Here is a 13,729-nt window from a genome sequence, read left to right on the forward strand (position 1 = left end):
AGCAGTGATGATTGTTCTCAGTGTGACTTACTCAGCTGATCTAGTTGCTGTAACCACAGGCAGCAGCTTCTGAAGAACTTCATCTGGTGTGTTTACTGAGCAACTGTTAGAACATAAAACAATAAGTTCATTATTAATGATGATAATAATAATATCAGAAGTAAATAATACCTCAAATATAGTTTTAATTAAACTGGTTTCTAACGGACACAGATCTGATGTTTCTTTCTCTGGTCAGTGTTTCTGTCGGTCTATTAGTCTGCATTTACACACAACACTCAGTGCTCAGATCTATGATGACATCAGATTTACTGTCCCGTCCGTTGCTATGGTGATCACTGTGTCAATCATCACAATCTCAGGAGTGACTCAGATCAATAGTTTAGCGGATTCACTCCCATAATCAGACATCCCAGCTCTCCGGGAAGTTCCAGGAGTCTCCCTCATATTGATATTGGGAGCGTCTCAAACGGACGGCTGCATCCTAGTGAGGTTGTGTCTTTCCTAGTCCAGTCCTTCTGAGGCTTGTAGACTCCAGTCCTCCTCAGCATTAAACACTAGGAGACGCTCTAGTAAGGGCTCATGGCTACGGCACACGTGTTCCCGCCCCCACGGTCACGCCACCAAAATACTGTTCACACTTCATTTGGGAAAAATACTTTGTATTAAAGATCTTTATATTAACTGGCTCTTCTATGAGTGCAATGCAGTGAATGCCAGCCGTCTGTGTCTCCAGTGGCTCATTATTGGCAGTTTAGTGTCGAGAGATTCATTTACACCAAAACTAAAGATAACACGTGTGCCTTCATCTCTGAAAACATTATTTGTGTCTTACATTTCATAATGAGCTCAGATAAGCTCAGCTCGTTCTCCAGCAGGTCTTTTTCATGAATGTGAATGTGTGCAAAGGATTGTGGGTGATTGAGCTGAATTAAAGATGTGAAACGAAGGCTGCCGTCAAAGGATCCTTCAAACTGAGACGGCCTTCAGAGGCGCTTGATGACGTGGCCGTCGAGATCTGCAGCCTTACTAGGACACAGCCTCCGTTTGAGAAACACCCGCAAATTATGCTCAATATCCCAGAAATCAATCTGTGCCCGTGATTTAAACACCTCTGATCTGTGTGTCTCTGTTCATAATGTTTTAGACTGTAATGATTGAACTCAGTGTTACTTACTGATCAATTCCATATCCAATTAAGCTGCCCAGGTGAAACTCCTGCATCGTCTGCTCTGAGGACAACAACACAAAAACCAAAGCTGACCACTGAGATGAGGAGAGTTTCACATCACGTAATCCACGGCTCATATGAGGTTTAGCTTCGTCCACTAGTGAAAGATCCCCCAGTTCATTCAGACAGTGAAACAGATTGATGTATTTATCTGGAGAGGGATTCTCACTGATCTTTTCTTTAATATAGTCGACTGTTTCCTCATTGTTGTGAGAGCTGTTTCCTGTCTGTGTCTTTAGTTCTTGTAAGAAACTCTGATTAGACTCCACTGACAGACCCAGAAGGAAACGAAGGAAAAGGTCCAGATGCCCATTTTTACTGTCTAAAGCCTCATCCACAGCTCTCTGATGGAGATCAGACAGTGAAGCTGTGTCTCCATTAGTTGGTTTGGTAATCTGGTCAAACACATTGATGTTCTTGTTTATAAAGGAGAGATGCACATATAGAGCCGCTAGATGTTCCTGAATGCTCAGATGAACAAAGCAGAAGACTTTCCCCTGATACAAGCCCAACTCCTCTCTGAAGATCTGAGTGCACAATCCTGAGTACACTGATGCTTCTGTCACATCAATGCCACACTCTCTCAGGTCTTCCTCATAGAAGATCAGGTGTCCTTTCACAAGCTGCTGATACGCCAGTTTCCCCAGTTTGACCATCATCTCTTCATCTTTCACTTTCTTCTCATAGTCCTTCTCATGTTTGATGTTGGTCTGGAGGAGCAGGAAGTGTGTGTACATTTGAGTGAGAGTTTTGGGGAGTTTTCCTTTCCGTGATTTCCTCAACATCTTCTCCAGAACAGTGGCTGAGATCCAGCAGAAAACTGGGATGTGACACATAATAAAGAGGCTCCTTGATGACTTCAGGTGTGAGATGATCCTGTCGGCCAGACTCTGATCACTGATTCTCTTCCTGAAGTATTCCTGCTTCTGTGGGTCACTGAAGCCTCGTACCTCTGTCACTCGATGGACACACTCAGAGGGGACGAGATCAGCTGCTGCGGGTCTGGAGGTGATCCAGATGAGAGCAGATTCCCCGCAATGAGGTTCGTCAGCAGCTCGTCCACTGAGGCTGATTCAGTCACATCACACAACCTCACATCGCTCTGAAAATCCAGAGACAGACGACACTCATCCAGACCATCAAAGATGAAGGACACTTTATACTGATCACTGGATATTTCCATTTCTTTGGTTTCAGGGAAAAAGACATGAAGAAGATCTGAAAGACTGAGTGTTTTGTCCTTCATCAAGTTGAGCTCTCTGAAAGGAAGTGGAAATATGAGCTGGACGTCCTGATTCTGTTTCCCTTCAGCCCAGTCCAGGATGAACTTCTGCACAGAGACTGTTTTTCCAATGCCAGCGACTCCCTTTGTCAGCACAGTTCTGATGGGTTTGTCTTGTCCAGGTAAAGGTCTAAAGATGTCACTGCATTTGATCGGTGTGTCCTCTGTTTCTGCTCTCCTGGACTGTGTCTCAATCTGTCTCACCTCATGCTCATTATTGATCTCTCCACTTTCACTCTCTGTGATGTAGAGCTCTGTGTAGATCTCATTCAGGAGTGTTGGGTTTCCCTGCTTTGATATTCCCTCACACACACACTCAAACTTCTTCCTCAGATTTGATCTCAATGTGTCGAGGACTTCAGCAGGTTTAGAGTCACGGCTGTAAGATTAAAATACCACATTATTACACAAGTTAGAGAAGTAAATAACCATAGATCACAAAATGGATGATTTGTTTGCTGTATTATGGGACACAGAACATCATACGGTTTCTGAAATGTTTCAATCATTAATCATGTGTTTGAGTGATGTGTGATGTCATTGCAGCTCCTAAAATTAAACAACAACAAAAGTCCCACATTTTACCTGAAACCAGGACACATGCTTTCATTAAAGTCTTGTGGTTGAATCACAGGCGTGAACACAGTTTTGTTTTTAACTGGTCTGGATTGAAGATTTGCCCTTAAATCAGAATGAAGAGGGTAAAGAATCAGACACACTGGTATTGATGTAATTGTGTCATTAACTGAGTAACAGACCAACAGCTTTTACAGTGTGTGAATGTATTAACAATACAATACATAGAGCTTTACACAAGAGCACAATGATCATCATTAATAGACTGAAACTTACAGGATCTGAACTCATTACACTGCTGTATATTAAAGGGTTAGTTCACCCAAAAATGAAAATTCTGTCATTAATTCCTCACCCTCATGTCGTTCGAGACCCGTCAGACCTCCGTTCATCTTCAGACACAAATGAAGATATTTTAGTGTAAAGCTGATGCTGAGAAAGGCTTCAGATAGGCCTCCATTGGCATTCAGTACATTTCCTCTCCCAAGACGCATAAAAGGCACTTAAAACGTTGTTACAAAGTCCATCTCACCACAGTGGCTCTACAATAATTTTATGATGCGACGACAATAGTTTTTGTGCGCAAAAAAAAATCAAAATAACACCTTTATCCAACTTTTTCTTGTCTTCCGTGTGTGCCTCCACGACGCATGCGCGAGAATATGACGCAGATCCGGCGCTCGGGAATCCATGAAATGCTCACTTCAGCCCCATTTTGAGCACTACGCCGAGACCTAAAGCACGATCAATGTAGAATTCAACAGCTGAGATACGTGTTCCTTACTCTGCTTGTGAACAAATCGCTTCTGGGTCATGTGTCCGAACGCCGGATCTGCGTCATATTCTCGCGCATGCGTCGTGGAGACACACACGGAAGTGAAGAACAAGTTGGATAAAGGTGTTATTTAGATTTTTTTTGGCGAACAAAAACTATTGTCGTCGCATCGTAAAATTATTGTAGAGTCACTGTGGTGAGATGGACTTTGTAACGACGTTTTTAGTGCCTTTTATGGGTCTTGTGAGTGTGAATGTACTGAATGCCAATGGAGGCCTATCTGAAGCCTTTCTCAGCATCAGCTTTACACCAAAATATCTTCATTTGTGTCTGAAGATGAACGGAGGTCTTACGGGTCTCGAACGACATGAGGGTGAGTAATTAATGACAGAATTGTCATTTTTGGGTGAACTAACCCTTTAATAACAACTTCATAAAAATCTAATACTATAAGCATAACTTTTATAGAGATGATATACCTGAGATCAGGCCGTGTGTCTCCACTCTTAAACTTTATTGGGCGATCCATAGAGCCGTCACTCTTCACTGACACACAGCTGGACTCTGGTCTTGATCTCTTCTGCTGGACTGAACTGGTTTTAAAACTAAGTAAAATAAAAAGCATACAGACTTATACATGTTGTGCACTTTTACTGGAAACTTCTGTCTTAGGAAAGATCAGCGAGTGTTGTAACACTTTTGCTGTAACGTCTGTAACTCAGTGGTGTTTCACTGGGTCTCAAACTTTGATGACAATTATTTTGAGAAATCAACTTTGCAAAGCATGATTAAAAAAATTAACCAAAGCGACTGAGAAAACTAATATTAGGAATTAGGGATTCAAAACAAACAAACTGAAAACAACAATAGAATTATAGAATGATTTAACTCTAGTGAACATCAACCACGATTCAAAAATGTCATACTATAAGCATAATTTTTATAGAGATGATATACCTGAGAGGCCGTTTGTCTCCACTCTTAAACTTTATTGGGCGATCCATAGAGCAGTCACTCTTCATAGACACACAGCTGAACTCTGGGTTTGAGCTCTTCTGCTGGACTGAACTGGAACAGAGAACACATTCAATCCTTTCAAATTCTCAACAGCCTAAACCAATTTGTTGAATAAATCACTCTTTCTGTAAAACCTGAAAACAAGTTCAGGCGTTTAGACGCCATTTGCAAATCTCATGCACTCTTTTTGCAAAACTCTAAACAGATTTCGCACTGTGATGCACTTGTGTTGCACAACGCTAAACACAGACAGGTTAAAGTTAAACACAACTATAACACGTTGTCATTGTTTACACACAACAACTCTAAATTATTCACACTTATTTCTAATGAGGTGATCAAACCAACTGTACAAAATAAGCCAGTTCAGTAATGTTGCACTGAATTTTGATACGAACAATAGATGGAAAGAAGCTGAAAAGGAGAGGAGGAAGAGTATGTGTAAGAGGTGGTGGACGAGGAGGAAGAGGATGAGGATGAACGAGCAGGTCAGTGTTGTAAAGGCTGGATCCGGCACACTAGAGGGTTTTTCCCTTTGCCTGACAAGAGACGACATTGTCTGTGATGTGGACAAAGTGACTTTGACTATTGACTTGAAGCAATACTACTGTATTTTTACATTATGCAAGTGCTGAACATAAAGACATTCAGTACAATACTACACTTGCAGTGCATACAGTATCCAATTTATTCACCTCACTACTGTACTACCATGATCACTATACTGTTTACGTAATTGCAAAATGTGTTTACCGTGTTACAATATACTTTCTGTAAATGCATGCTTTGGATGCTGCAATTATAATATTGACTCACTGGGTCTATAATCTGAAAGCATTATTTGATTTTGAGCACAGATAAAATGGTTTTGAGGTAATTGTTTGATTTTGCCGTTAGAGTCAGAGGTTCTCTGAACTAGGGACATGACGATATAGATCAGTTGGACGAAATAAAAAGTCTCTTTTCAAAACATGCTCTATCGTTTATTTTGTGGTGTCGCAAAATCATTGTGTACGGTGTGGGATTACAAATGTAAGAATCTGTTTAAAACTAAGGGAAGTACATTGCATTTAGTATTTAAGGTAAAGGTAATGCAAAGTTTCCAGGCCAGTTCCTGTTCTCTTTAAATGAGCCAGATTTTCTGAGATTCTCACCATTCGTCTTTAATGGCTCTTGGAGCCCCTGTAATCGTTATGCTGATTGGATTAGGACTGGTGACACTCTAATGTCTGGGGTTTGTCCCTTTACCTGGACACAACATTTAATTACTTTGTTTAGATTGTCTCCTCCTCTACTGTGTGAATCCCTCCCCCTGAAATGTGGATAAATTAGTGTAAACTGTTTGAGTTAGACTTCGAGGACCACAGGGACCAAACAGAGTGTCCCAATAAAGAGTAACGTCTGCTTGAAAGATATCCCGACGTCTCCTGGGCTCTGCTTCAACGAGGAAAAGAGTTTCCAACAACGGCAATCCTTTTTCATCATTTGGATGACTGCAATCTTACACGGCACCATGAGGATGCAGGCAGAAACGTGAAAAACAGCGAGTGAAGGGGAGACAGAACCGGGTGGCTCCGAGCAGGAGTGTGTGTTTGTGTGTAACAGTGCATCAGTGCAGTAGCTCAATACAATGATCCGATGGTCTAAAGATACAGACTTATACATGTTGTGCACTTTTATTGGAAACTTCTGTCTTAGGAAAGATCAGCGAGTGTTGTAAAACTTTTGCTGTAACGTCTGTAACTCAGAGGTTTTTCACTGTCTCTCAAAGTTTGATGACAATTATTTTGAGAAATGAACTATGCAAATGTTAAGCATGATTCAAAAAATTAACCAAAGCAACTGAGAAAACTGTAATATTAGGAATTAGGGATTCAAAACAAATAAAATGAAAACAACAATAGAATTAAAGAATGATTCAACTCTAGTGATCATCAACCACGATTCAAAAATGTCATACTATAAGCATAACTTTTATAGAGATGCTATACCTGAGATTAGGCCGTTTGTCTCCACTCTTAAACCCTACTGGCGGCTCAATCATAGACCCGTTACTCTTCATAGACACACAGCTGGACTCTGGGTTTGAGCTCTTCTGCTGGACTGAACTGGAACAGAGAACACATTCAGTTTAATCCTTTCAAATTGTCCACAGCCTAAACCAATCATTTTATTTGCGTGCTTATGCACTGTTTTAATCACACGCACTGAAAGCCTGTCAAACACGTGATTACGGTCTTACTGTGCTAATACCGTCAAATACACACAAGGTTTACATAAAAAAACAGTCAGTTATGTCTAAAGAGGAAGTGAAATCAGTCTGTATATTAGATGTGTAGAGGTCTTAAATTGACCGCAGCACAGCCTAGGTAACACGCTGCCGCTTGTCCTTAAAGGGACAGTTCACCTCTAAAATTATGTCATTATTTCCTCACTCTAATATGGTTCCAAACCTGTATTTATTTCTCCATTTGAATACCAGACAGTTGATGGTAGCCATTGACATCCATATTATTATTTCCTACAATGGGGACCAGCAACTGTTGGTTTCCAACATTCTTCAAAATATATTTTCCAACAGAAGAAAGAACTTTATTCAGGTTTAAAACAACTTGAGCATGAGTAATCAGTGATAGAATCTTAATTTTTGAGTGAACTATCCCTTTAATGTGAATAAAACAACAAAAGACAAACAGAAAATCACCCACTGAAAAACTTTAATACAGTAGCTTTAATAAGAATCAATGTAGATTTTATAGTGAAGTCTATGTAGTGTTTTATTTTTACATTATTCATTCAATCTCATACTTAAATACTGCTATACAGCTCTGAGCTGCCAGTGTAAATCTTTATATACATTTATTTTATATTATAAAATACACTAGGAATGTGTACAAGTGTTTTTGAAGTAAAGTTTAAAGTTAAGTCTTTTAAGTTAAATAAAGAAAGAGTAACAACAAAAGTAGTATTTTTTTTTCCTTAAAGGGTTAGTTCACATGCGCGAGAATATGACGCAGATCCGGCGTTCGGACATATGACCCAGAAGCGATTTGTTTACGAGCAGAGGAAGACGCGCGTGTCTAAGCTGTTGGATTCTACATTGATCGTGCTTTAGGTCTCGGCGTAGTGCTCAAAAAAAATGGTGTTAGAGTGTGTATTTCATGGATTCCCGAACGCCGGCGCTACGTCATATTCTCGCGCATAAGTCGTGGAGGCATTCACGGAAGTCGAGAACAAGCTGGATAAAGGTGTTATTTTGATTTTTTTTTCGCACAAAAACTATTGTCGTCGCATCGTAAAATGATTGTAGAGCCACTGTGGTGAGATGGACTTTGTAACGACATTTTTAGTGCCTTTCATGGATCTTGTGAGTGTAAATGTACTGAATGCCAATGGAGGCCTGTCTGAAGCCTTTCTCAGCCATCAGCTTTACACTAAAATATCTTCATTTGTGTTCCGAATATGAACGGAAGTCTTACGGGTGTCCAACGACATGAGGGTGAGTAATTAATGACAGAATTTTCATTTTTGGGTGAACTAACCCTTTAACCTCTTGCTGCTCCTGTTGGCTAAGAATAAAATAGTAAAAAACGGATGTGACAAGCCATCAGAACCGAAACGAACCGAAAACCGTGGTTAAAAAACCGAGGTATGTATTGAACCGTGGACTAACTGTATTGTTGCATCCCTAATATATAAACTATTAATTGATTGAATTTACAGAAAAGTACTATATAGGGCTGCAACGGCGCGTCGACGTCATCGATGATGTCGACTACGAAGATACTATGAAGATACGCGTGAAATGCGTCGACGGCACATTATTTACGTTCTAGAATAGAACAGAAGATCTAGAATAATGGCAGCTTCTGCTCCCGGGCATAGTGAAAATGATAATTTATCATATAAAGCCAGACCGCGACATTCAAAAGTGTGGGAGTACTTTAAACAGAAGCCGAGTAAAACTGTGCTTTGTTCGCTCTGTAAAGCCGGTCTCACACTGCACGCGGTGGCAGAGCAGAATATGTGTGTGTGTGTGTGTGTGTGTGTGTGTGTGTGGAGAGCGGGAGCCGCACACGCACCCGTTGGGCTTATTCACACTGCCAGTGTTCGTCTCGCGTAGCTGAACCGTGGCGTGTGTATTGCAAATATAGACGAATATTGTCCATTCGGTCACATTTTCCGGTGTTCTTCTCCGACCCCAGTACGTCTCGTGCTTTGATTTATTATGGGCAGCATATATCTGCTTCAAATGCGACTGATATGCCTCTAGTTTTAATCATTTAAATGTGTCTTTGAAGTTTGGGCAAAAACTTCTGGCAACTTTAGTCGTTGTTTATGCACATGTATATCTTCAAAATAGAAGACTAGTTATACATTAAAACTATGCTGAAAGCTCCTGTATGTGAACCTTTTGACATTTGAAAGACAAATATCGTACTTTTTACTCCACTACATTTCTATCAAGGTCCTCGAAGTAGAAAGTCGTAGCCCCTTTGAAAGTCAGTGGATGATTTGTTTTCTTCTTTAAAACGTGATTCCTTCTTTTGTTTTTTGCAGACAGCCTATCAGTAATCACTCTTGTAGGATCACATGAAGTTCAATGATTTCCAAGTATTTTTTGAACACTAATCAATTGATGGCAAAATAGAAGACGACAGTTCCAGATGCAGTGCGCGCAACCATAGTCATACTTAAAAGTTAAAATTCAGAAGAGCAGACGTGGATAAGTCTGAAAAAGTGCGACGACACGAAAGTGCACACAGAAAGCTGCCTCTCAAACGCCAGACCACAAGTACTGAAGTTTTGTCAATTGAATCTACTAAAATTGTATTATAGTTAATTAAAACTAGACTAAAACTAAAACAATTCAGATGCCTAAAATGTTATAGTCAAAAGACTATTACTAAAACTAAATCACAATTTGCTGTCAAAATTAACACTGGTATTAAGTATGGTCGGTCAAATGATTTTTATAGATTTACCCACCAAGTTGCCATAGCCTTGTGGATACAGCGCTAACGCATAGGTAACGTTCCACAATGATGTTAGTTGCAAACGTAGTTGGGCTAATAATGTTAACTAAAGTCCTTTCAGAAATGTGTTTTACATAATCCTGTCAAATAAACACAATGTAGAAACCTTTCTTTTCTAGTATGATTTTGACTTTGATAAGAGTTTTGTAACTTTTAAACAAGTATTTAAATGAGTTCAAGGTATGCTAGCATGTCAGATGGAGCATGACTGGCTTAAACCACCATGATGGAACAGCGTACATTCATACAACAATGCAAAAATAATAAAATAACGCTTTTACTTTTACTTTTGATACTTAAGTACTTTTAAAAGCAAGTACTTCTGTACTTTTACTTAAGTAAAAATCTATCTTTACAACTTTACTTGTAATGGAGTAATATTTGACCAGTAGTACTTTTACTCAAGTAATGGAGTTACTTAATGGAGTAATGGAGTTGTAATCAATAAGTAAATCATACTCAACTATTATAGTAAACAACTTTTCCTAATTAGGCCTACTCTGTATACATTTTATGATGAATAGTATCATTATACATAATGTTTAAAAAGCTTCTTGTGTTCATATATTTCATTATAAAATGGCTTAAGTACACTACCCTTCCTGAAATACAATTAATATTGTCATCATTCATTGATTTCACCTTGAGCAATAAATGTGTGCAATAAACAACTTCCGTCAGACTCTGTGTATATAGCACCTTAAAAATGTGTAAATTTGTATATTTAAAACACCTGTAGATCCTATAGCACCCGTATATACATATTATACACCCTACTGTGCAATAAATGTGTGCAATACTTTACCTCAGACATTTCACATATAGCACCTTATAACTTATATATAGTACCTATATTTACAAAACATCTGTACATATTCTATTCCATCCGAAGCGCTTCTGTCACATTGCATTTCCACCATTGTGTGTTTAACTTACAAATGTATTTTTATGTTACTTGTCTCTTGTCTTGTCAATTTACATTGTGTACTGGAAGCTTCTGTAACCAAAACAAATTCCTTGTGTGTGTAAGCACACCTGAGGGGTATTGCACAAAAGTAGAATTAAGAAAGCCAGGATAACAGAATAGTCGCGGCTTGACCTAGTTTAATCAGTGCATCCTGGCTTAATCCGTTGCACGTTTGCTGAGCCAGGATGAGAACGCGCGGATATGTCAAGCCAGGTGTATTTAGTTTGGATAAATGCGCGTTCACGGCATTCTTAAAAAGATCACGAAATCGATCACAGAATCACCGATGCAAAAATGGACAAAACCCGTGCGGCATACTTTTCGCCTAATGAGCAACAGCTTCTTATGGAAACGTATGAAGAAGTGAAACATATAATTTGTAAAAAAAGGCAATACACCTGCTGTAATAAAGCAAAGAGAGAATGCTTGGCAAACAATAGCGGACCGATTGAATGCGTAAGTAGTCCAAATAACCAGTGCTCCACTGAAACCCTCATAATTACAAGTAATTTTACTTGTATTTACAATTCTTTTTCAGTTACTTGTCATTTTCAAAAATAATTGTATACTTTGCCTTAAATGTGTCCAGTGGACATGCATTTAACATGAAGAATAATTGCAAACACTTACCCACTATGTACATATATTTGAAATATTTAGTTTCTTTTATGTCTCTAATCTGTTTAATCTTTTTACCATTACTATTTACTATCTATTTGTATGTAGGTTTTGTTTCTAATTGATTTGGTGTAATCTATAATCAGATAATTTGCTCTATTTTTATCCATCTAATCTATTTTATCATTTGTATCTATCTATTCCTCTTAAAGAACAAACATGTCTGGCCAAAAAAGGACTTGGCAGCAAGTCAAGATTAAATACAAGAATATTTTGCAGGCTGGTAAGTGACTTGTTTGCTGAGAACATAGGTGACATGTTTGCTGACATTTTATTATCTTTCATGCCTGAATGCTCGTCTGAGTATTAAAACTTCCTCATCAACTACATCACTCAACAAAGGGCAAGCCATTGTGAATAGTAAACACACAAATCTTTGGTCTATATATACTACATATTGACCTCGTTACGAACTTAATTGAAACCACATTTGCAACTTCATGAGCCATTTCTTATCTCATCAACTGCAATAAAATATAATATATTGATATTTTTTATCATTCAACAGTACATTTATACTCTATACTTCCATATATAGATATACATACTCTATATTCTATTTCTAATATTTTATAGTATAGTTCTTTTACACTGTGTTGGCATTCATTATGGACAGCAAAGTAATAATTGCTCAGGAAAATCTGCTTTCCTCACTGGGTGTATGACAATAAACGCTTTAAATCTCGAATAATATATATATTCATCAAACCTCTGACAGTGAAATGAACAGCAGTTTTCAATAATAACTAAAATAACAGTACGCATAATTAGATGAATGACTTTTTTAAAATAATCATAATTTTTTAATGCAGGACCATGAAATGACTAAAACACATTAATATCTAGTAGGATTTAGGGAGGAACTAGCCGATAAATCACTAGGATTAATCTTAGCCTGGTTGTTAGCCTGCTCCGGAGCAGGCTAGCTGCAAAGTGTAAATCTCCATAGTAACTTAATGTAGATTAATTTAGGCTCCCTTCATGCAACCGAGTCAGGGCTAAATTCAGCCAGGATAACTGGAAAATCCCAGCTTAATCCCTTATCTTGCTTTTGTGCAATACCCCCCTGGCAATAAAGCTCATTCTGATTCTGATTCAGATTCTGATTCTGATTTCATGTTAAAATAATATACAAATTCACTACCCTCTTTGAAATACAATAATCAGTAAAAAAGAATCATTAGATTAATCTGGGAAAATAATTGTTAGATTAGTCAACTAATTGAAAAAAAAAAATCTTTAGATTTGTCGACAGAAAAAATAATCAGTAGTTGCAGCTCTAGTACTATATCGTGATATGAGATTTTGGTCATTTCGCCCAGCCCTACTCTGAATGTAGATTGAAGATTTAGTGTTTAATATTTTGAGAAAGTGGGTGATGGTTTCGAGAAATGTGTTTTAGAAATTCAGAAAAACTGCAATATTTAAATTTTCATCTTTCTTCGAAAACACTTTGAGGAGACTTTATATGATATTTTATTTAATATTTCATGTTAGCTTTAAAACAAAAACACAAATAATATTTGTCCTGTAAACTGGTTCTGTGATCCGTGAGATCTTTTTATGTAATGTAACAATATTTAACAGTGTGTGTTGAAAGTACCTGCATCCTGGAGAGAAATCTCCATCTGTGGATCCTTGTGGATCAGCCATGATGAAGCTGCAGGAGAATCTGATGAGTTTGATCTCCTCCACTGACTCTGAATGAACAAACATCACACACTAAATTAAATTATTACATTAAACAACCTTCATAATTTATCTGAACACATCTGGAGTGTGTGAGGTGTAAGACTGTAAACAGACACAGATTGAAAAATTTTCGGACGGGCGAAAACAAACCCGACCAACGCCAGCAGACGCAGATCCGACAAAACCCAACAAACGCGTGAAATGACCAATACAACACATCTGAAGATAAACCTCTGAAGAACCACAGACATCACCAAACACTAAAGAAACTTTGAAGTGAAAGAAACCCTTCATTAAAGATTTCATATCAAACAAACAATCACTCAAAATGTCCTCCAGAGATTCATATTAATATGAGGAAGACACACACATGAACACTCACCTCGATCAAACTTTTACAAGATACAGCTTCTCAAATCCTCCAGCTTTAACATCATAAACATACACGGACATTCCTGATTAAACTCTGATAAAC

General features: G+C 38.2%; 1 pseudogene across 1 annotated transcript in view; it reads right to left on the minus strand.

Moving 5' to 3' along the window:
* The window catches only part of LOC307130428 (NACHT, LRR and PYD domains-containing protein 3-like), a 22,246-nt pseudogene extending 8,517 nt beyond the window's left edge, over positions 1 to 13,729 (minus strand). The window contains exons 1-7 of the transcript XR_013818689.1: positions 13,637 to 13,729; positions 13,166 to 13,262; positions 6,873 to 6,989; positions 4,822 to 4,932; positions 3,099 to 3,194; positions 1,178 to 2,892; positions 32 to 103 (exon numbers count right to left, since the gene is read on the minus strand). The product of XR_013818689.1 is annotated as an NACHT, LRR and PYD domains-containing protein 3-like (transcript). The remainder of the gene's footprint in view (positions 1 to 31; positions 104 to 1,177; positions 2,893 to 3,098; positions 3,195 to 4,821; positions 4,933 to 6,872; positions 6,990 to 13,165; positions 13,263 to 13,636) is intronic.

This window comes from Gobio gobio, assembly GCF_949357685.1.
Source record: "Gobio gobio genome assembly, chromosome: 8".
NCBI classification, from domain to species: domain Eukaryota; kingdom Metazoa; phylum Chordata; class Actinopteri; order Cypriniformes; family Gobionidae; genus Gobio; species Gobio gobio.